The sequence below is a fragment of the Adiantum capillus-veneris genome, unplaced genomic scaffold (assembly GCF_014529385.1).
Source record: "Adiantum capillus-veneris isolate H3 unplaced genomic scaffold, ASM1452938v2 Hic_scaffold_831, whole genome shotgun sequence".
Taxonomy (NCBI): Eukaryota; Viridiplantae; Streptophyta; class Polypodiopsida; order Polypodiales; family Pteridaceae; genus Adiantum; species Adiantum capillus-veneris.
The window spans coordinates 1-23,885 of NW_028221810.1; the positions used below are offsets into that span (position 1 = coordinate 1).

Sequence of the window (23,885 nt, forward strand, 5' to 3'; positions counted from 1 at the left end):
CTTAGCGTCGTTGAAAACTGCGCCTAGTCCTGTGGGAATGCCACAGCCCAGAAGGCACACTTTGTCCAAAGGAGCTGCAGGATTGATTTAGCGACTGACACATCATGCACTACTGTGTACTCACTGAACGTTGATGTTCCCATGAAATGATAGATCGGTGCACCATTCAAAGAGAACCTAGAGGTCTTATCTGATAACATGACTCCGACACCAGTAGCTGATCTTACTTTCCCGCATAGATTTTGTCTTTCCAGATGTACAAGCTCTGCACTCCCTGCACTCTGCTTGGTAGCATGGAATAACATGATCACCTGGCTTCAGTTCTGTTACACCATCTCCAACACTCTCGATAATCCTGCTAAGCAAGCCCTGAATTAAGTATTGATACTGTTTTTTAAACAAAAAATGGTCAAAAGAGTCCGAGCAATCAATCACTTACATTGACATCAGGGGTCACTTTACTAAAACATGAGCACAATGGGTTTCTGCATATGAGCTGAGACAAGAGGGAGTGAGCTTTCCATTTGTGATAACGCATAATCAAAGTAAATAATTCGACTTCTTTCCTTTCTTTTGAGGAAGAAAGAGCCCTATTATAATGTCCAATAAAGTCCTCTAGGAGGTTAGCCTAAGACTAAGGAACACAACCCGCTGAGGGATGTGCATCGAAAGTACTGTTATGCCTAAAAGAAGAGTCTGAATATGAAGTTAGTTACAGGAATGGCTATTTTCAGGTCCCCGTTCCCCATTCCCCATGCCAATTTCCCCGTTCCGGATTGCTAGGACCAATCAGGTTGAAAGTAATGGCACTCCAAATCTCTCTATGACTAGTCTAAAAAATATGGTAGTCCGCTTCCATGATGAGAGAAACTGAAACACCCCTAGTTAGCTGCCATCAGAGAGCTTACAGATGCTGCACAGTATGGGTCAGCTCCTCCAACCAAATCATAGCCAGCCTGTCTGCAGATTCATCAGATGCTGCAGAGTGTGGGTCAAGCTGCCCCGACCAAATCATAGCCAGCAGTCTGCAGTGGAGGAAGGATTTAAACACAAACATGCACACAGCCACCCTTCCAAATGCAACATGAAGCATTAGTATTACGAGAGGAAGATCAGATCTGTGGGCGCTGTGTATGTCAGAAGCAAATTAAATAAACCCTGGAAGTGCTCAGATGGTGCCAGCGGGAAGAACGGGTCCACATCTCCCCTTCAAATATAAGATGGGGATCCAAAACAAAGGGGGATCTCTAGCTTGAAGAGCCACTCTAGTTGGAAAAACCCAAGCAGGACACCAAAACCATGTGTGCTTGCAGACAGCACCAAAGGCAATGTTTTAACTCCACACTAGCCAATGACACTGCTACTAGGTGCGACATGACATTCTCATAGCCCGACTGCTAACTCCAAGGCCAGCTTGTGCAACCATCCACATAAAGTAGACCACTCACCAAGGAACATGCGCCCTCTCAAATGTGACTCCAAAAAGCCAAGACGAGTGCATGAAATAATTCGCCATGTAGCCAGGCACACAAGAGGGTGGGCTGAATACACTGCAATGTAGCAAAATATCAACCCGCATTGCATACTCAACACAGGATAAATGAGAGCTTAGATCCTGCCAGGAAGGCCATGACCATTTCCCTAAGTCCTAGGACAGCTGATGTCACCTGGAGGTGTATTTTTCCTGTTGCTTTCTTACTACATATATTTAATTATTTTATTTCTTACTTGTTTCCCCCCGAACCCTTGAAAAGGTGCAAGTGGACATTGCATGGCCAGTGTGAAAACGACTGCGGCCGAACGGGTTTCTCACATCGGGAGTCTAGGTCGGTCAGTCTGGGACTAGTCGGGCCCATAAGCACTGAATTCTGATGAGTATGGAAGTTTTGTGTGCGCCAGATGGAATAAGGGCCACTTGGCAAGTCACTTATAACTTTATAAGTCAGTGGGAACTAGAAAATTAACTCAAAAGGGGCAAACTGGACACATGGCGGCTTCTCGGGAATTTGCCAGATCCAGCATGAAGAGGGGGCGCCCAATTTGAGAGAGGACGCTGATTTTTGCACAAGTGAATCTACAGTGTGTGTGTGTGTGTGTGTGTGAGTAGTGGGTGCAGGTTTACAGCTTTAATGGAAAGCTTACCTTCTCCTTTGCTCTATGTAGCGCGACGATTTGCTCTCGCGCATCTCTCTCTCTCCCCTTCGCACATATCGTAATGCCCCACTAGTTGGGCTATTCAGACGATCATGTACAGTCGTGTGGGTTTTATGCACGTTTGCTAAGGCAAGAGCCTTCTGAACAGGAGCCGGATTAGCTAATTGCTAATCCCCCACAGGTACGCACAGCCCCATCGCGAAGGAACGCGGATTTGGAGAGTTTTCTGCGTGAAAACTCCTCCAAATCACAGGACAACTGTCCCATTGCGTGCGGGAGGTCTTGGGGAGCGTGTTGATGTGTTAGCTCCGTCCGAAACAACCCAAAACAGAGAAATACAGCCTGCTGTGTAAAATTGCAAGTTTTGGGTTTTGCTCCTAAAGTGCACCAGAACTTCATAGAAGCTTCGGGGAAGCTAGAGTGTGGTTGTACAGGCGTTCGGGAACTTTTTAGAGGCTGTAACAGTGAAAAACAGTGCTCTGCGTTTTCTCGCCAGCCTACAGAAAAGCTCCAGAATCGCATGGGAAGTCACCCCGGACTTGTGTTTTTGGTCTATAAAAGTTATACTGCCGCTATGCTGTCGAAATTGGGCCAAATTCTGAAATTTCAGCCCTAGACAGGTTTGAACAGCTTGCGAAGTTGCTTGGGATTTCCCATCTCAATCAAATAAAGAAATACCGCAAGGGGCGCAAATTTTTGGGGCCAACAGAATGTCGGTCATCGTTGCGCACGGCATTCTAGCCGTTGGACGCTAGTGTTGAGTCTCTCTCTTTTCCAATGTGTAATTAACAGGTTGTAGATTTGGTACCGCCCTTTACTATGTACAAGCCGGTTATATGGTTCCATCGATGGGATAAGACACTTTTTCCTCAACGACTGCGCCGTGGATTGTTGTGGGTGAAAGGATACAGAGTTAAGCACTATGGCAGAAAGGAGAGACGAAGGTTCTGAAAAGGAAGCATCCTCTTACAGTGGGCAAGAGGAGCAAAGGGTTGTTGACAAAGGGAAGCGATCCATGGAGCCGGAGGATGAGGATCTTTTGTTCAAAGCTCGATTTATGAAGATCATGGATATCTTCGAGCGAATGGCTCAGAATCTGAAGTTACAGAAGTACTTACAGGCTCCTAAACGAGATGTCTCTCCCCTACCACCTGAAAAAGAGGATCACATGCAGAGGGTCCTCATGACACTCATGGAAAGGCTCCTGTGGAAGAGCAGCAGCAGGTGGTGAAGACACCCAATGTGTCTACAGGTCCAAAAGAACATGTGGTATCTGGACATGAGGATGTGAATGGTCAAGGCAATAATGAACAAGCCGTTCGACAGACCATTCCACCTTTACTTCATATCCTGGTTACTTTGGTGGTGGTTCAGTGTTTCAGGCTATGGCTGGACCATCCACAGGTTTTCAAGGATACATACCAGGAAATGTGTTTGGGGCAATGCAACCAGGTGCGGTTAACCCTATGTACGGGAACATAGGTGTTCAACCAGGTTTTCAGGGTGCCTATGGCAATTTTGGGATGCTTGAACTCATTTTGGCATGGCTGGTTTTTACAGCAAAATGCTCAGAACCTTGGTAAAACAGGTGATATGAGTGCTGGAATGCTTAACCAAGAAGTACCACTTCTTAAAGCACCTGTTGATGATAATGTGGTTACTACGAGCCAGCCAAAGGAATACAAGGAAGGCGGGGCAGCCGTGAAGTTTGACACTTTTAATGGCACACAGGACAAAATGAAGGCCTTGACCTTCATACAGCAATTTAATGCGGCATATGAAGGAGGAAACTTCACAGAGTCTTCCAAGATACGCAAGGCTGCCACCTTTTTGAAGGGTAATGCGTTGAGATGGTGGACCACATTGTTAAATCAGGGCCAAGCACCTACAACATGGGTTCAGTTTAAATAGATATTTGCTCCTGCGTGGCTCACAAACACTTTCGAGGTGGATGTGATCACGGCATGGTATGATTTGAATGCGTCAAATTGTGCAAATCTGGAAGAGTACAATCAGAAATTTTGCCTTGTTACCCATAAGCTCTTATAGGTTTGTACCATTGATAGAAGAGATTGAAAGGTACTGTTGTGGATTGCCAAAAGAAATCAGGGACTACTGTACGAAGACCAATGTCATCAACATTATGCAGTTGATTGAGAATGCGACAGTGGCCAATAACTTGTGGCAGGGTAAATTCAGTGTATTTAAAGGCAGCAACAAGGAGTCCCAGGGCAAGCAATTTTCAGCGAAGGGCAATGTCACAACAACTCTCACTGTACCACCTTTCAAGAAAAAGCCTTTCGGAGGACAAAGGCAGTTTAAAGCTTCTTCTGTGCAAAGCCAAGGAAGAAAAGGCATTTTTCTGGAAAGACATTTGAGGAGAGGAAAGCTCTTAGAGAGGCCAAGAAATACTACATTTGTGAAGAGAAGGGACGTCTTGCTAATGAATGTCCGCAAAGTAAGTCACAGGATAAGGATGACACGTCAGACCATAAAGGGAAGAAGCCAAAGCCAAGTGCAGAACTTGTCCAAGATTTGGTTGGTGATCAACCAAACATAGATGCCACAGAATTGTGCAGAGCATGGGGCAAAGTTAGAGACCAAACAGTGCTCGTTTTCTTTGATCCAGGAGCCCGTGCAAATTTCATATCACCAAAATTGGCATCAAAGTTGGGCATTCGTGCAGAGGAGATGGGTATGACAGGTGAGGCAGGTTTGGCATGCCCAGGTCATTCAGAGCCTGTTACTCCCCTTTTGGGGAAGCTCCGTCTGCACATTCAGAGTTATGTGGATGCGGAAGAATTCCATATTATGCCACTTGAGGGCTGTGATGTGTTATTGGGTATCCCATGGTGTTACAGGTTGCAAACCATGGTGGATACTTACAACAAAAAAATTACCCTTGTACATAGAGGAAAGACTCATGTCCTTGATGTAAAGCTTAAAGGCGAGTCTGTTCCAGTTGTTTCTGCTTCTACTATTTCATCTGTAATAAAGAATCATCTTTCTGCATACTTGATCTCTGCAAAAGAAGTACCTGAAGTTGTATCTAATTTGTCTACTTTAGATAAAGATAGGTCAACTTTTTTGAGTGGTTTTGGTGATTGTTTTTCGGACTCTTTGCCCAATGGAGTTACCTCCAGAGAGACCTAAGGATCATACCATAGATCTTGTGCCAGGTTCTAGTCCACCGAATAGACCACCATACAGGGTTAGTGCAGCCCAACAGAAAGAGATTATGAGTCAGGTCAACGAGCTTTTAGAGAAGGGGCTGATTCAGCTCAGTTCATCCCCTTTTTGTTCGCCTGTACTCCTAGTGCAAAAGAAGGATGGTTCATGGCGCATGTGCATTGACTATCGCGCCTTGAATAAAAATACCATCAAGAATAGGTTCCCCATACCGAGGATAGATGACATCCTTGACCAGCTTGAGGGAGCATCATTGTTTACAAGGATAGATCTAAAAGAGTGGGTACCACCAGATATGCATTAGGCTAGAAGATGTCCATAAGACTGCGTTCAGGACAACATTTGGTCTCGATGAGTTTCTTGTTATGCTATTTGGTCTCGCAAATGCTCCTGCCACATTTAATAGAATGATGGACATAATTTTTAGACCACATAGAAACTTCGTGGGTACCTTCTTTGATGACATGATTGTACGGCCAAAGGTTAGTAATTGGGCATCGTGGAATTGATGCGACAATGAAAGGGGTTGAGGCATTCTTCAATTGGCAAGCTTTGCGTCAAGATGTTGACCCATTTGTAAAATCATGTTAGTTTGCCAAAAAGTCAAATTTGATAGGCAAAAGAAACTGGATTGTTGTAGCCATTTCCGATCCCTGATAGGCCATGGAAAGCATAGCAATGGACTTTTATCTTTGATCTTCCAAGGACGCAAACAGGCAATGATGGGATTTGGACTATCATTTGTAGTTCAGTAAGGCCCATTTCATTCCTATTAGGAAGAAGATAAAGCCAGAACACATGATCAAGATATTCATGAGTAATATCCTTAAGTATCAAGGGATGCCTCAATCAATTGTCAGTAACAAGGATCCACGTATGACGAGTCTTTTCTGGAAGGCATTGTTTGAGAACATGGGCACTACGCTAAAGTTCTCTTCTTCGTTTCATCCACAAACTGATGGACACTCAGAAGAGGCAAATTCTATTGTCCTAGATCTGCTCAAATGTTATGTGTCAAAGCACAAGGCAACTTGGGAACACCATCTTCCATTGGTTGAATATGCTTATAATAACACGGTGCATACGTCAACAGGTAAGGCACCATTTGAGATAGTGGAAGGAGGGAAGAAAGTCCCGCCTATTTTGTAGACTAAGGACAAGATATTTGAGGCAAACAAGTATGTGCAAGATATGGATGAAACATACAGGAAGATAAAGATTGCTCTTGAGAAGACTCGGGGTAAGCAAAAGAAAGTTGCTGATCGTCACCTGGTGAACTTGTATTTTCACTTGGTGATTGGGTGCTTTTGTGCTTTGAAAAGGCCAGGTAAGGAAAAGGAAAGGCAAGGAACGTTTGTTTCCTAAGCTCAGTATGTGATATTATGGTCCTTTTCAGATTTCAGAAAAGGTCAGTGATGTAGCTTACAGGTTGAAGCTACCAGAAGGCTGGAAAATACATAATACTTTTCATGTCAGCCTTCTAAGGCCCTTTGTTGGTGATGTGCCAGAGAATATGCCTGACGAGGAACAGCCCGAAGTGGAAGAATTGGATGAGATTCTTGTTCCTAAACAGATATTGGCACATAAGGAAAGGTTAGAGGAAAGGTTGCAAGACGCTACTTGGTGAAGTTCAAGAACTATCCATCACTGGATGCTAAATGGACGGAAGAGTCTGAATTGGTTGATTCACCTCAACTATTGCAACTATATCTTGAAGCCTTTCAAATGGAACCCACAGTGACTTGATGTAGCTCTATGGCGCAATGTGAGAGCATGGTTCATGATGCTCAAAAGAGTAGTTAAGCAATTGTATCTACTCTTTCCATACAGAATTTTGGCTAGAGAAGTTTTTGCTTGAGAGTACACTAGAAGACTTCTATGCTTGATATATATGTGGTGGGATTGTTTAATCGTCCAACGCTACATTTCCGGAAGCATATATATCTTGGATTCCCATCATAGAATATATGTGTTATCAAGAGATAACAGCATGTATTATTGGCATGCAAGCGAGGTCGCTTGCAGTATTTCAAGGATGGGGTGTGTCACCAGGAGGTGTATTTTTCCTGTTGCTCTCTCTAAATATGTACTACATATATTTATTTATTTTATTTCTTACTTGTTTTCCCCGGAACCCTTGAAAAGGTGCAAGTGGACATTGCATGGCCAGTGTGAAACGGCTGCGGCCGAACGGGTTTCTCACATCGAGAGTCTAGGTCGGTCAGTCTGGGACTGGTCGGGCCAATTAGCACTGAATTCTAATGAGTATGGAAGTTTGTGTGCGCCAAACGGAATTAGGGCCACTCAGCAAGTCACTTATAACTTTATAAGTTAGTGGGAACTAGAAAATTAACTCAAAAGGGGCAAACTGGACACATGGCAGCTGCTGGTGAATTTGTCAGATCCAACATGAAGAGGGGCTGCCCAATTTGAGAGAGGAGGCTGATGTTTGCACAAGTGAATCTACAGTGTGTGTGTGTGTGTGTGAGTAGCGGGTGCAGATTTACAGCTTTAATGGAAAGCTTGCCTTCTCCTTTGCTCTATATAGCGCGACGATTTGCTCTCGCGCGTCTCTCTCTCCCCTTTGCACATATCGTAATGTCCCGCTAGTTGGGCTATTTAGATGATCATGTACAATCGTGTGGATTTTATGCGCGTTTGCTAAGGCAGAGCCTTCTGAACAGGAACCAAATTAGCTAATTGCTAATTCCCCACAGGTACGCCTAGCCCCATCGCGAAGGAACGCGGATTTGGAAAGTTTTCTCGCGTGAAAACTCCTCCAAATCATAGGACAACTGTCCCATTGCGTGCGGGAGGTCTTGGGGAGCGTGTTGATGCGTTAGCTCTGTCTGAAAAAGAGAAATACAGCCTGCTGTGTAAAATTGCAGGTTTTGGGTTTTGCTCCTAAAGTGCACCAGAACTTCACAGAAGCTTCGGGGAAGCTAGAGTGTGGTTGTACAGGTGTTTGGGAACTTTTTAGGGGCTGTAACAGTGAGAAACAGCGCTGTGCGTTCTCTCACCAGCCCACAGAAAAGCTCCAGAATCGCATGGGAAGTCACCCCGGACTTGTTTTTTTGGTCTATACACATTATACTGCCATTATGCTGTCGAAATTGGCCAAATTCTGAAATTACAGCCCTAGACAGTTTGGACAGCTTGTAAAGTTGCTAGGGGATTCCTCTTCTCAATCAAATAAAGAAATAGCGCAAGGGGCGCCAATTTTTGGGGCCAACAGGTGTCAGTCATCGTTGCGCACGGCATTCTAGCCGCTGGAACGCAAGTGTTGAGTCTCTCTCTTTTCCATCAGTACTCTGTGTGTAATTAACAGGTTGTAGATTTGGTACCGCCCTTTACTGTGTACAGGCTGGTTATAGCTGATATATTGGCCATCCTCCCAGATTCATAAACTCTGGAGAGTCGCAACTACACGATGTCTTGAAGGCAGATATTGTCAGAAAAGGCAGCGGGAGATGTGGCGATGACACAGACTAGCCTCCAATCTGGTGGACACCTCAACCCCCTGTAGAATCCTCTGCCACAAGAGAACAATTGCAATGCCATTCACAAATACAAGGTAATAGTAGAGAAGAGGGATCACACAGATATATAGAGAGTAGATACCTGAGGAAGAAATGTTTTTTTTTTTTGGGTGGGGGGATATAGAGAGGGAGAGAGCTTTATTGACGTCTTCTAGAGGCCGAAGTCGGCTATGAGACAGAACGATGTACATGTATGTGTCCTCTAGGTATCTAGGAAAAAAAAACTATTTAAATTAAACATGCTACAAAATAAAATAGACTCACACAAGGGTGCGTATACATGGGTATGAAAGATGAGGGATGAGGGGATGTAGCTGTGACTTTGATGGATGTGAAGCTGTACGTATAGGGCACTTTGGGGGGAGGGGGGATGGTTCAAATATTACAAGATTTCCTTTCCATTGTTTGTTTCTAATCTTGCTTGAAAAGTTACAATACATTCAGTGCAAGTAAGAGAGAGACAAAACATCCTTTAGAAGTCAAAAAAGGAGGGAGAGAGAGAGAGAGAGAGAGAGAGAGAGAGAGAGAGAAGGCCCATAATGGAAAGGTAAGAGTTGCCATGGATGCTCCAAGGTAATCAAAGAGTAGACCGAGAGAGAGAAACAGTCATTTGCAAGAAAACACAAACCAAGAAGTGAGAACGAGGAAAGCATTAGGATGGATTATAGCACGTAAGTAAGCTATGCAAATTATGGCCCTTGATCCAACAAATGGTAGGTCTAGGAAGGGTGGAGAGGATAAGGAAGTTTCTAGCGTGCATGTGCAATGAGGTTTTTAATTTCCATGGAGGGATCAATTCTCTTAGTTTCAGGTGAAAAAAGGAGTTTCATGACAATGGAGGGAGCCTTTGCTATGAAGGTTTTGGAGGTCAAGAGGGACCTTCTCTTGACAGAACATGGAGTGGAAAATTTTGAGGAGAAAAGATCTTGGATAACCCTGCACTCTAATTCTACTAAAAAAGAGACTTCGAAATTCGAGGTAACTCTCCAATGAGCTCTCTCTAATTATGTATCTCTTTAATTCCGCTCTAATAAAGGCCACGTTTTGAGAGGTGAGGTGGGTAGGTATATCAATTACAATGGTTTTGGTAGCATTTGGAGTCAACAAGCTCAATGTTAAAAAATAGAGCCCCTTGATGTCAAGGACGATGACGAAATAGTCCAAGGTAGAGGAATAATTGTGATGGGTTCTTCTGAGGGTTCTCTATAGGAATTATGGCAAAGAAAAATGCAGAGTACACCACTATAACATTGAAGCCCATTGCAATCCCCTTGATTTGCTTTCAAGTCGTATCCTTGAAGGAAATGTAGTGTTGCAAAAGGATACGGGAAGCTGAAAAGATAATGAAGCTTGTTATAGGCTTGAACACTCCAAGCGAGAAATCAATAGCAACACACGAGCAGAAACTGCAAAATCATTGAACTTGACGTGAGAGAGAGAGAGAGAGGAGAGGAGAGAGAGAGAGAGAGAGAGGGAGAGAGAGAGAGAGAGAGAGAGAGAGAGAGAGAGAGAGAGAGAGAGAAATGAAATGTTATATTAACGTCTTCAAAAGGCCAAAGTGACCTATGAGACCAGAAAGTTACGATGTGGTGGATCTAATACAAAGTCAAAGTAACAAAATAAACTAACTAACAACAAAACAAAACAAAAAACTATTGAATCTTCAGCTGCTCGATGTGAACTAAGCAAAGTAAGCAGCTGGCTGGGATAGCTAAATAGCTAAATCACAAGAGATCCAGCATTGGTCGTTGGCGGATCTCATCAATCTCCTCCATGGTCAGTAGTTTTGACCGGGCGTCGTGCATGTTTGGCCAAAGTGATCCAAATCTTTTGATGCAGCCTCCGTCGATGTTGTGTAGTCTTCCGCAGTCGTGGGCGTCTGTCTGGATCTCCCCAGCTCAATCGTTCGGTCGATCAGTGTGCCTCTGGTGCGAGACGAATATGAGCTTTGTTGTGGGAGTAGCTCCTCCGGCTGCCTAGTGTCTGCTCTAAAGAAATCTGTGATCCGTCTCTGAGACTGGCTAGCCTCTCCTCTCATCAGGCTATCTCTGTGTCTGCGCAGCTCGAGCAGGAACAAACCCAGGCATCTCTTACGCTCGTACCCCATGACTCTGGAGAGTGGTCCAAAAGCTTCTCTAAACAAGCAATGTAAGCGGCCTCGTATCTCGGAGTAGACGGGGCAACGGCATGTATAGTGCAACTCTGTCTCAGGCTCCAGATCACACAAGGGGCATGTCCTAAAGGTGGGTGTCCATGTATCTAGATCTCGTCACAAAACCATCCTCTGTAAGCGAGAAGATGCTCTTTGTAGAAAGCCATCTTTGTGCCCAGCTCTTGTGCTGGCTGTATCCATGTCTTCCTGGTGTCTAGCTGAGTCAAGTCCTGGCGGATGAGCATGGTGATCTCGCATTGTGTAAGAGTGAGAGATGGTGCATCCAGTGAGTACTGGAGGGGTGGCAACTTGTCAATGTTGAACCCATGCGCCTGAAACCATGATGTCATCTCCCCATACCAGCATGCTGTATCTCCCTGCATGGCTAACTGTAGAGAGAGAGAGAGAGAGAGAGAGAGAGAGAGAGAGAGAGATGCAATGAAATGTTATATTAACGTCTTCAAAAGCCAAAATGACCTATGAGACCAATTTGTTACAAAATAGTGAATCTGATACCATGTCTGGGTACAAAAGAAACTAGAACAAAAACACTATTGCTACAAGCTGGAACTATGTGAATGTGAAACAATGACAGAATGGGGGTGGAGAAATGGTAAGGATCCATCCTCATCTGCATTATGGGAGTATAACTCGAATCCTCTGTTGTAGTCTCCGTCTATGTTGTGTAGCTCCTCTCCTCAGTCGTGGTCGTTTGGATCTCCGTAGCTCTGGGCCAAGCTCTACGGTGGTGGCTCTTCCCAATAAAGTGTCTCTATGTTTGTGTAACTCAAGTAGATTTAGTCCAAGACATTTCTGATCCTCATAACTCATGACCCTAGATAAAGGACCAAAACCCTCTCTAAATAGGCAGTGGAAATGGCCCCGTATCTCATAGTACACTGTGCAATGACATATGTAATGTAACTCTATCTCCGACTCTTTTCCACGGCCCCGTATCTCATAGTACACTGTGTAATGACATATGTAATGTAACTCTGTCTCTTGCTCTATCTTGCATAAGCGGCATAACCTGTTGTCTGCTGGTATCCCTTTGAATCTGCCAGTCTCAATCTCGAGATGATGTGAGGATGTGCGTATCTGACCAATGGCACAACGCAAACCATGGAACATATGTGTGTCCATGTAGCTGGGTCGAAGGAATATACCTGAAACACTTCAAACACAATATCATAGGCACATATGTTACTTGTCAAGTGACTGGGAAAAGACTATGCTTCGTAAACGATTGCGCATGGAATGCACATGAACAATGTGACGGAGTGTCAAACCGTTCACCAAGTACATGCAAAAAATGTAATCTAAACTTGACTTTTCGACCTAAAACTGTCGAATGTGGCAAACCACCTTTGCACACAGTCGTTTGATTGGTCATTTGACCATGTACATTTCCTTTTGGTAAACAATATGATTGCACATTACAGAAAGAGAGAGAGAGAGAGAGAGAGAGAGAGAGAGAGAGAGAGAGACCAAATGTCCACACACAGACACGCGCACGCATGTGTGAACCCACACACATACAAAGACACACCCTACCTTCATAAGTTGAGTAATTTTTACTTGCATATGCTGAGAAGAGTCAGAGAAAGATAGGTTAACCCACAAATACTGCATGCAAATTTACAGTTTACTAAACTGGTTTTTAAGTGTCTATCACGTACCCAGCAGCTTCATGCCCCAAAATACATGGGAATAGGCCCTCCGGATCCTACATGCACAACCATCAATGTGCTCAATACATTAGATACACCGTGGTTTCATGAAAAGTCATAAACTGATAAATTATTCAAATACATACCACAAGACTTCCACAAAAACCATGCTTCATAGTATAGTGAAGTACCTTACCACTTAAAGTGTAAAAGTCGGTGTGACACAAAGCCGTATTTACAATCTTTACACGAACTTCACCACTCTGCAAACAGATCAGTTTATAGAGATGATTGTTGCATTCATAAAGGTCTTAGATGAAGGAAAGAAAGCCTCAACTAAATGTCCTTGTAGTGAGACATCAGACAAACATATTGTCAACACGAGAAAGCGCCAATAGTACAAAAGAAACAAGATTTCTTCATGTGCATGCTTCAGCCAGACTCCAGTAAAGAAGACCACAAATGCACTAAGCGCTGTCATTAAAAAAAGGACACTTTTCACCTTGCATTTTCATTCAGTGAACAAAGAACACCTACATTTGGAGGTGCGACTTGGATATTTTCAATCTGCAAGGGCTTGGAAGGCTCATAGGCAACAGCAGCTGCACAAAAAAATGAAGGTAAAACTATGTCAGCATACAGCTTGGTAGCATTTTAGCAGCCATACAAAACTTTGACATTGAAACAGATTCATCCTTAGGCCTTGAATGTAAATAACTGCAAACCAGGATAATCTGGATGAGGCTCACACAGGATACATGCGAGCATAGTTATAATACAGGAAAAATATCTCCTCCTGTTTTAAAAGATCCCTATGTTAACAAAGAGGCAAGAGCGTTAAGTCCGAAAATTATTATCTTAAAAGTGCTCATAAGAAGGCACAATGAACAGGATTATACTGTCCACTAGCAACTGAAAATGAAAAAATTAATTTCAAATAGCGATTTGAATCTGCATGGAGGCAGTGCAAACCAGCTATAATAACTTCTCATATCAAACACTTGCCTCAAGTCAAATTTTGTTAACACCTGATGTTAGCTCTTAGCCCGTTGGCTGCAGGCTCCTAGGTTTGGGGGGTGAGCCCACATTGGCTCTATGGCTGGGAAGTGAGTCTGATGTCCGCTTATATGCTTGTTATGTGTGCATTTGGCTTGTGTCATGTCTTGTTGCAGAGTGGATCCTGGCGAGGGACTAACACATGTAGTTTTAGATAGTCATGAAGATCCTATAGACATCGATCACCTTCCTCTTTTATGCTTAATCCCCAAGCAACAAAGTGTTAATGAGCTTATTAGCAATAGTGCTACATGCATAGCTCAAATCCAGGCTCAGCTGAACAGCCTTCTCCACCAACCTGGACCTAGTGAATAGTGAATTCCATAATTTTCAAAGGGGCACGTTCTAGGAGCCCGTCATCTTTGTAAACATGCCACTTTTGCATATAGGTGAGCCGAACAAGTACGTATAGCAAGACTACTAGCTCTAATTATGAAGATAAGAAAATTGTAGTGTCCACCCAAAACAAAACAAGCTTCCCACAAGTCAAGAATGAAGTGTAGTATTCATCATTGCAATCGTTGTTGATATTATTGATCGTATTATTAGAGAGAAGCAAGAAATGCAATGCCCAAAACCAAAAAGTGCAGCGAGTTGAGGTTTATGACAATCATGCACCATTGTAAGAAGCCTGTGGGGCAGCAAGGGTTAACAATGAATCCTCCTAAAAGGTGCTATCAGTGCTCCGGTATCTCCCATAGGCAGATTATAGGGAGTGGGAGCTGTTTTGTGGCTGTGACTGCCATATGAAAGGTAGTTTTCTCAAGCATGGCTGTGTCAATCCCTTGTGTAACCCCAGACGTGTGTTGGCTAGGCTGCCTGGTATCTTGACACTTGCACTCTTTTTGTGCCTCGACACGGCACTCTGTTGATTGACTTTTTCAGCCAACTTCCCACTCTATCATGTCATGGTGTCATATAGAGGACTTATGGAGGGCCATATATGACAACCCCCCCCCCCCCCCCCCCCCCGCACCTCAAAAAACACGTGACATGATTCATGACGTGAACTTTCAATCATGCTTTGATTCACCATTGAGAGATTAACAAGAGAGTCTCTAGAGGAGGTTGTGGGTCACATGCTGGTGATGTGGCATGGCCCTATGGGGTTAAGGGCCATTAAAACCCTAACATGGACAACCGGCCGAGAAGTGCCAACGTGGCACAATACGGACACCCGTAATCTACTGAACCTGTTGAAGTGGCGTACTCTACGGATTTTTGCACTCTGCGGAAGATTAGGGTAGCGTCAAATTTTGGGATCAAGTGAATTTTGGAAAAGTGAGCATGTCATATCAGTGCTTTTCAAGGCCAAGGGCATTTAAACATGTACTTGGGGGTCTCCTTCTGGCATTTCAGACTTGCAAGAAGCAGAGGAGATCTCAACACTTGTAACATGTTGGAGGAATATAAAAGAAATAACAAAAGGAGTTGCTACCACCACCACCTGGGTATCACAGTCCTAGCCCGTATGCCTACCCCTCTTTTCCACATCTTGGACTTGCACCGCACCAGCCCAAGGACTTCAAGGATGGTGGATCCACAGTAAAACCTTTTCGGGAGTGAGATCGGTAGAAAGCTTTACAATTCCTGCAGAATTCGACAATATTTATGCCCTTGGGAACAACAGTGAAGAATCGAAGATCTCTCGTGCTGCCGCTTTTCTCAAAGACAATGCTATGCAGTGGTGGAGTTCAATAAAAAAAGCCTCACGCTCCAAGGACTAGGAAAGATTTTTGCCTAAAGTTACATGACATCCTTATTTGAAGTGCAGCTTCTAGCAGAATGGGGCAACTTGACAATGTCGGCCACAGAAACTATGGACGACTACAACCAAAAGTTCCTTGATAACCTTGGAGGATTTCTTCCTTGATATCGATCTTCCGGTGTATTTCTTCAAGTTGATAACCTTGGCGGACCAATGTGAGCGCTATACCAATTGGAATCGCATCACCTCTTCAGGTTACTGTTTGTCTGTTAGGTACAGCGGAATTGAAATGAAGATCTAGGTTTTACACCCAAAAAATCCTTTTCTTTCTTTCCTTGCATTAGTGATTCCTTTTAGCTTGAATGATGGTTCCTTTTACTTTTCCCTAAAGAGAGGGAATGAGAGAGAGCGGTAGAGATGTCCCAGGGGGGGGAGAGAGAGAGAGAGAGAAGAGAGGGAGAGAGAGAAGAGGAGAATGACACCCGATGGGGTCCCAACCAACCTTCTCAAGGGCCCCCCACACCGTTGCGGATGTGGTATTTGCTTTTGATTGCGTAAATGGAATGTACACACATGCAATACCAAGTGCAGACTCTACTGACGAATATAGCCGCGGTAACTCCTCGAGACGAGGCACCTCCGGGGCTGATTTAATGCACCTTTGAATCCTTCTCAATTGCGGATGACAAAGATCGAAGAGCTCAATAGACAAAAAGATGGAGTAAAAAGACCATGACTATACGTTCAAGCGTGGCTATAAGGCCACGCCAAGGTGCTACAAAAAGGTGAGCACTAAGAACTCAAAGAAAAGATAAGAGTCGAGGCTCAAGAGTCAAGACTAGCCACTAGGGACTCAAGAGCTCAATACATAGATGCCAAAATGCCAAAATGGAAACATGTCAAGGGCCAAGGCTCAAGGACCGAAGAGCCACTAGCCTACCAATCTGTAGTGGTGGCGTGGAGATCATGGATGTCATCCCAATCCTCATCCCCAACGGGCTCGTCTGCACCATCCAGCTCATGCAAAACTTCTGTAGATCCACCGGCCTCCCCAAGTACCTCAGCCTTTGCCTCCATCTCCCACTGTAGAAAGGGATATGATACTTTGGATGTCAACTTGCAAAGCATACGCAAGTTTGCACTCACAAATACAAGATGATTTGCTTTCTCCACGGCAAGTCGGTTTCTCTTCCTGGATGCAACGTGGCTCTAAACACTCCACAGTTACTCCAAGCAAGATGAGCTAACCGCTTGGCTGAGGATGCGGATAGCGAGTCGCTGAAGCTCTTGGCCATCTGAGCCATAGTCCTGCCACCACAAAACTAAGGAGATCTTAGTGCAATCAACTTGGGCATCGACAAGCCCAAATGATCCTCGCATATCCCTATACACAGCAAGTTGATCCTTGATTTTGCGGCATTCTTCTCGATTAGGGTAAAACATGCTCAAGATCTCGTTCCACTGCTTGGTTACCTCCCCATCATGCTCCTGTCCTACACCTTGAAACTCTGGGTCCAACACAAAAGCCGCACCATGGAGAGGGGAAGCATAGGAGTCCCATCTGCTCTGACAAAGCTGGCTAATCTCCTCAAACCTATCTGCATATGGCTCAAGTGTTTGGAGGGCCTCCACCATGCGATCCATGGCCTCATAAACCTTGCCAATGCAAGGTTACATGCCATCAACTACTCGACGCAAGTGGAATACAGGCTGCACCATTTTGTCTATAGTCTTCAATGACTCCCAAAACTGGAGAACCTCTGACTTGCCTGCACAGAAGATCCCTACGACTGAATCTGCGTAGGATGAGGAAGTGTACTTCGTACTTATGAGGGTCTGCCGCACTGCACTCTGACATTCGCATAGGCGATGAACCATTAGGTAGTTGTAGGCAAAGCGGGTCTCAATACTTAAGAGAACCTTGCCCCCTAACCGCTTCAAAAATGCAGCACGAAGTGAAAGATGTCACAAACTGCTGACGTGTCAAGTCACTAAAGAATGGAGCCAACCTTCAGATCCCGGCCGAGGGGCCTAAACCCTAAGAAGCAGAAGCAGTAGAAGAAGAAGAAGAAGTGGAAAACTGATGATATGGTACCTGCTATAACGCTGTTGGGAAACAAGCAAACTGGAACACCTCTATAGCGATGTCACCCAAGAGCGTTGAAAGAGAACTACAAGACACCAAAAGCTTTGAAAAATCCCTTTGAAACACCACAAGTACAGCAAAAGTAGTCCCCTGGGAATTTACTGGTTGTCGCCCACTCAAGAGACTGTCACATAGGAGCAAAACCCTATCAAAGCATGGATTTACAGCACACGCCAACCAATGCATATGACGACAAGGGCCTCCACTTTCACCATTGAACATCACAAACCCACACCTTCAACATCAATTCCACGATTCATACATACATGCCCTCCAAATCTGTCTGCACACAATTTGCCACTAGGCTGCCATAGCCATAACCCTGCAGAGAACTAGTCATAACCTAAAGAGCACAAGTCCAATTGGGTCACTTTAAAGCTTGAGAGAAAGCTTGAAAAATGAATGGCAAGAAAGCTGAAGATGACCAAATTTGAATCTACACGTCGCTACATGAAAAATTGATGCGAACAGGGAGCTGTCCCGGTACGACTACGCGTAGAGTAGGCAAGGCGAGGGCAAAAACTGCAACAGAAACCATCAAGGAGGAACAACGAGCTCAAACCTGCAGTTCCTGGAGTTTGGTTGAACTTTTTTAAGTTTGTACATGAGTTTAATTTATATACAAGTCTCACTCAAAAAACTCACTCACGGGCACTTACAGTAACCCGGCAGCCATAGTCACATGGGGACGGGGATGGGTCCTCAGGACTGGCGGGTCCCGAGAGCGGGGACGTGGCAAAACAGGGGACGGGGGACGCGACAGGGGACGCGCTTTAAAAAACACTTTGAAATTTGAAATTTGAAAGGCCCCCCAAAAGTCGGCTTTTGAAATTTGAAAAGTCCCCCCAATAAGGTGCTTTTGAAATTTGAAACCCCCCCCAAAAAGTGGACGCTTAAACAGTGTTTGAATTTTGAATATCCCGCCCCCCGTTGGCTATAGCCAGCCCCCTGCCCGCGTCCCATCTGGCGGTGTCACCGGGGACCCCCGCGTCCCGGGACCCGTCCCCTTGCCCGTCCCCTGTGAGGGACGTCCCCCACGTCCCAAAAACGGCTCCCCGTCTCCGTCCCAGCGTCCCCCGTCCCGTCCCCGCATAAATGGGCCGCGTCCCCCCGTCCCCGTTCTATGCCAGCAGCTCTCACTAGACTAGCGACTTGCAGTGCATGTACATGTGCTTGCTAAAGAAAGCTAAAAAACCTCACAAAACCAAAGCCCAGACACACTTTTGACATCGGGTTTGTGTCCTTATGTACAAAATTACAAAAAACGGGGTTGAGAAATACGTGCAACATAGCTTGCCAACCCCCAGTCTACTAGAGCATTCATGCTCAGTAGTAGCATAACAATCTTGCCCACCTGGATCAAAGGCCCATACAACGTAAGCACAAAATGCATAAAAAAACACTAGCCATATCAATTTTCCCACTCCTAATATAAAAGCACAAACCATGTGTAGAATCGAAATCCTCTTTAGGCATAAGGGACTCTCAACAAATACAACAAGAAACACCCTTTCATCATTATAGCATGCAAGGAAGCCTTTAACATCTCATCCAAAAAGTCTTCAACTTTTATCTCAGCCTTTTTATATCCTCATGCATATCCATTTCATTCTCTCATTCTCCCCACTCTTCATTAAGCCTCTATCCAATTCAACCATATCATGCTTGATAGGGTAAGCCATCTCCATATATACCTTAGGCTTCTTAATAAAGGATCAAACAAGGTAGCGTCAACCATATTCACATGAGGCATAAACAAAGAATCTCCATCATTTTCCATATCTTCTAAAACCTCAAGAGGTTTTTAGAAGATAGGAAAATGATGGAGAATCTCTTGTTATGCCTCATGTGAATAGGTTGACGCTACCTTGTTTGATCCTCTTATTAAGAACCTAAGGTAATATATGGAAGATGGCTTACCTATCAAGCATGATATGGTTGAATTGGATAGAGGCTTAATGAAGAGTGGGAGAATGAAATGGATAACATGAGGATATAAAAATGGCTGAGATAAAAGTTGAAGACTTTTTGGATTAGATGTTAAAGGCTTCCTTGCATCTATAATGATAAAGGTGTGTTTCTCTGTTGTATTTTTGAGAGTCCCTTATGCCTAAAGAGGATTTTCGATTCTACACATGGTTTGTGCTTTTATATTAGAGTGGGGGAAAATTGATATGGCTAGTGTTTTTTTAATGCATTTTGTGCTTACGTTGTATGGCCCTTTGATCCAGGTGGGCAAGATTGTTATGCTACTACTGAGCATGAATGCTCTAGTAGACTGGGGGGTTGGCAAGCTATGTTGCACTATTTCTCACACCCCGTTTTTTGTAATTTTGTACATAAGGACACAAAACCCGATGTCAAAAGTGTGTCTGGGCTTTGGTTTTGTGAGGTTTTTAGCTTTCTTTAGCAAGCACATGTACATGCACTGCAAGTCGCTAGTCTAGTGAGAGCTGCTGGCATAGAAACAGGGGACGGGGGACGCGGCCCATTTATGCGGGGACGGGACGGGGGACGCTGGGACGGAGACGGGGACCGTTTTTGGGACGTGGGGACGTCCCTCACAGGGGACGGGCAAGGGGACGGGTCCCGGGACGCGGGTCCCCGGTGACACCGCCAGATGGGACGCGGGCAGGGGCTGGCTATAGCCAACGGGGGGCGGGATATTCAAAATTCAAACACTGTTTAAGCGTCCACTTTTTGGGGGGGGTTTCAAATTTCAAAAGCACCTTATTGGGGGGACTTTCAAATTTCAAAAGCCGACTTTTGGGGGGCCTTTCAATTTTCAAATTTCAAAGTGTTTTTTAAAGCGCGTCCCCTGTCGCGTCCCCCGTCCCCTGTTTTGCCACGTCCCCGCTCTCGGGACCCGCCACGTCCCTGAGACCCATCCCCGTCCCCATGTGACTATGGCTGCCGGGTTACTGTAAGTGCCCGTGAGTGAGTTTTTTGAGTGAGACTTGTATATAAATTAAACTCATGTACAAACTTAAAAAAGTTCAACCAAACTCCAGGAACTGCAGGTTTGAGCTCGTTGTTCCTCCTTGATGGTTTCTGTTGCAGTTTTTGCCCTCGCCTTGCCTACTCTACGCGTAGTCGTACCGGGACAGCTCCCTGTTCGCATCAATTTTTCATGTAGCGACGTGTAGATTCAAATTTGGTCATCTTCAGCTTTCTTGCCATTCATTTTTCAAGCTTTCTCTCAAGCTTTAAAGTGACCCAATTGGACTTGTGCTCTTTAGGTTATGACTAGTTCTCTGCAGGGTTATGGCTATGGCAGCCTAGTGGCAAATTGTGTGCAGACAGATTTGGAGGGCATGTATGTATGAATCGTGGAATTGATGTTGAAGTGTGGGTTTGTGATGTTCAATGGTGAAAGTGGAGGCCCTTGTCGTCATATGCATTGGTTGGCGTGTGCTGTAAATCCATGCTTTGATAGGGTTTTGCTCCTATGTGACAGTCTCTTGAGTGGGCGACAACCAGTAAATTCCCAAGGGGACTACTTTTGCTGTACTTGTGGTGTTTCAAAGGGATTTTTCAAAGCTTTTGGTGTCTTGTAGTTCTCTTTCAACGCTCTTGGGTGACATCGCTATAGAGGTGTTCCAGTTTGCTTGTTTCCCAACAGCGTATAGCAGGTACCATATCATCAGTTTTCACTTCTTCTTCTTCTTCTACTGCTTCTGCTTCTTAGGGTTTAGGCCCCTCGGCCGGGATCTGAAGGTTGGCTCCATTCTTTAGTGACTTGACACGTCAGCAGTTTGTGACATCTTTCACTTCGTGCTGCATTTTTGAAGCGGTTAGGGGGCAAGGTTCTCTTAAGTATTGAGACCCGCTTTGCCTACAACTACCTAATGGTTCATCGCCTATGCGAATGTCAGAGTGCAGTGCGGCAGACCCTCATAAGTACGAAGTACACTTCCTCATCCTACGCAGATTCAGTCGTAGGGATCTTCTGTGCAGGCAAGTCAGAGGTTCTCTCAGTTTTGGGAGTCATTGAAGACTATAGACAAAATGGTGCAGCCTGTATTCCACTTGCGTCGAGTAGTTGATGGCATGTAACCTTGCATTGGCAAGGTTTATGAGGCCATGGATCGCATGGTGGAGGCCCTCCAAACACTTGAGCCATATGCAGATAGGTTTGAGGAGATTAGCCAGCTTTGTCAGAGCAGATGGGACTCCTATGCTTCCCCTCTCCATGGTGCGGCTTTTGTGTTGGACCCAGAGTTTCAAGGTGTAGGACAGGAGCATGATGGGGAGGTAACCAAGCAGTGGAACGAGATCTTGAGCATGTTTTACCCTAATCGAGAAGAATGCCGCAAAATCAAGGATCAACTTGCTGTGTATAGGATATGCGAGGATCATTTGGGCTTGTCGATGCCCAAGTTGATTGCACTAAGATCTCCTTAGTTTTTGTGGTGCAGGACTATGGCTCAGATGGCCAAGAGCTTCAGCGACTCGCTATCCGCATCCTCAGCCAAGCGGTTAGCTCATCTTGCTTGGAGTAACTGTGGAGTGTTTAGAGCCACGTTGCATCCAGGAAGAGAAACCGACTTGCCGTGGAGAAAGCAAATCATCTTGTATTTGTGAGTGCAAACTTGCGTATGCTTTGCAAGTTGACATCCAAAGTATCATATCCCTTTCTACAGTGGGAGATGGAGGCAAAGGCTGAGGTACTTGGGGAGGCCGGTGGATCTACAGAAGTTTTGCATGAGCTGGATGGTGCAGACGAGCCCGTTGGGGATGAGGATTGGGATGACATCCATGATCTCCACGCCACCACTACAGATTGGTAGGCTAGTGGCTCTTCCGGTCCTTGAGCCTTGGCCTTTGACATGTTTCCATTTTGGCATTTTGGCATCTATGTATTGAGCTCTTGAGTCCCTAGTGGCTAGTCTTGACTCTTGAGCCTCGACTCTTATCTTTTCTTTGAGTTCTTAGTGCTCACCTTTTTGTAGCACCTTGGCGTGGCCTTATAGCCACGCTTGAACGTATAGTCATGGTCTTTTTACTCCATCTTTTTGTCTATTGAGCTCTTCGATCTTTGTCATCCGCAATTGAGAAGGATTCAAAGGTGCATTAAATCAGCCCCGAGGTGCCTCGTCTCGAGGAGTTACCGCGGCTATATTCGTCAGTAGAGTCTGCACTTGGTATTGCATGTGTGTACATTCCATTTACGCAATCAAAAGCAAATACCACATCCGCAACGGTGTGGGGGGGCCCTTGAGAAGGTTGGTTGGGACCCCATCGGGTGTCATTCTCCTCTTCTCTCTCTCCCTCTCTCTCTCTCTCTCTCTCTCTCCCCCCCCCTGGGACATCTCTACCGCTCTCTCTCATTCCCTCTCTTTAGGGAAAAGTAAAAGGAACCATCATTCAAGCTAAAAGGAATCACTAATGCAAGGAAAGAAAGAAAAGGATTTTTTGGGTGTAAAACCTAGATCTTCATTTCAATTCCGCTGTACCTAACAGACAAACAGTAACCTGAAGAGGTGATGCGATTCCAATTGGTATAGCGCTCACATTGGTCCGCCAAGGTTATCAACTTGAAGAAATACACCGGAAGATCGATATCAAGGAAGAAATCCTCCAAGGTTATCAAGGAACTTTTGGTTGTAGTCGTCCATAGTTTCTGTGGCCGACATTGTCAAGTTGCCCCATTCTGCTAGAAGCTGCACTTCAAATAAGGATGTCATGTAACTTTAGGCAAAAATCTTTCCTAGTCCTTGGAGCGTGAGGCTTTTTTTATTGAACTCCACCACTGCATAGCATTGTCTTTGAGAAAAGCGGCAGCACGAGAGATCTTCGATTCTTCACTGTTGTTCCCAAGGGCATAAATATTGTCGAATTCTGCAGGAATTGTAAAGCTTTCTACCGATCTCACTCCCGAAAAGGTTTTACTGTGGATCCACCATCCTTGAAGTCCTTGGGCTGGTGCGGTGCAAGTCCAAGATGTGGAAAAGAGGGGTAGGCATACGGGCTAGGACTGTGATACCCAGGTGGTGGTGGTAGCAACTCCTTTTGTTATTTCTTTTATATTCCTCCAACATGTTACAAGTGTTGAGATCTCCTCTGCTTCTTGCAAGTCTGAAATGCCAGAAGGAGACCCCCAAGTACATGTTTAAATGCCCTTGGCCTTGAAAAGCACTGATATGACATGCTCACTTTTCCAAAATTCACTTGATCCCAAAATTTGACGCTACCCTAATCTTCCGCAGAGTGCAAAAATCCGTAGAGTACGCCACTTCAACAGGTTCAGTAGATTACGGGTGTCCGTATT

General features: G+C 44.9%; 1 pseudogene across 1 annotated transcript; it reads right to left on the minus strand.

Annotated features, from left to right (window-relative positions):
* Positions 1-6: 6 nt before the first annotated feature.
* On the minus strand, positions 7-13,473 carry LOC147416547 (alcohol dehydrogenase class-3-like; annotated as a pseudogene). The gene is made up of 5 exons (XR_015187500.1): positions 13,430-13,473; positions 13,242-13,306; positions 12,896-12,967; positions 12,714-12,760; positions 7-355 (listed from the first exon to the last, which is right to left on the minus strand). The product of XR_015187500.1 is annotated as an alcohol dehydrogenase class-3-like (transcript).
* Between the last annotated feature and the right edge of the window lie 10,412 nt (positions 13,474-23,885).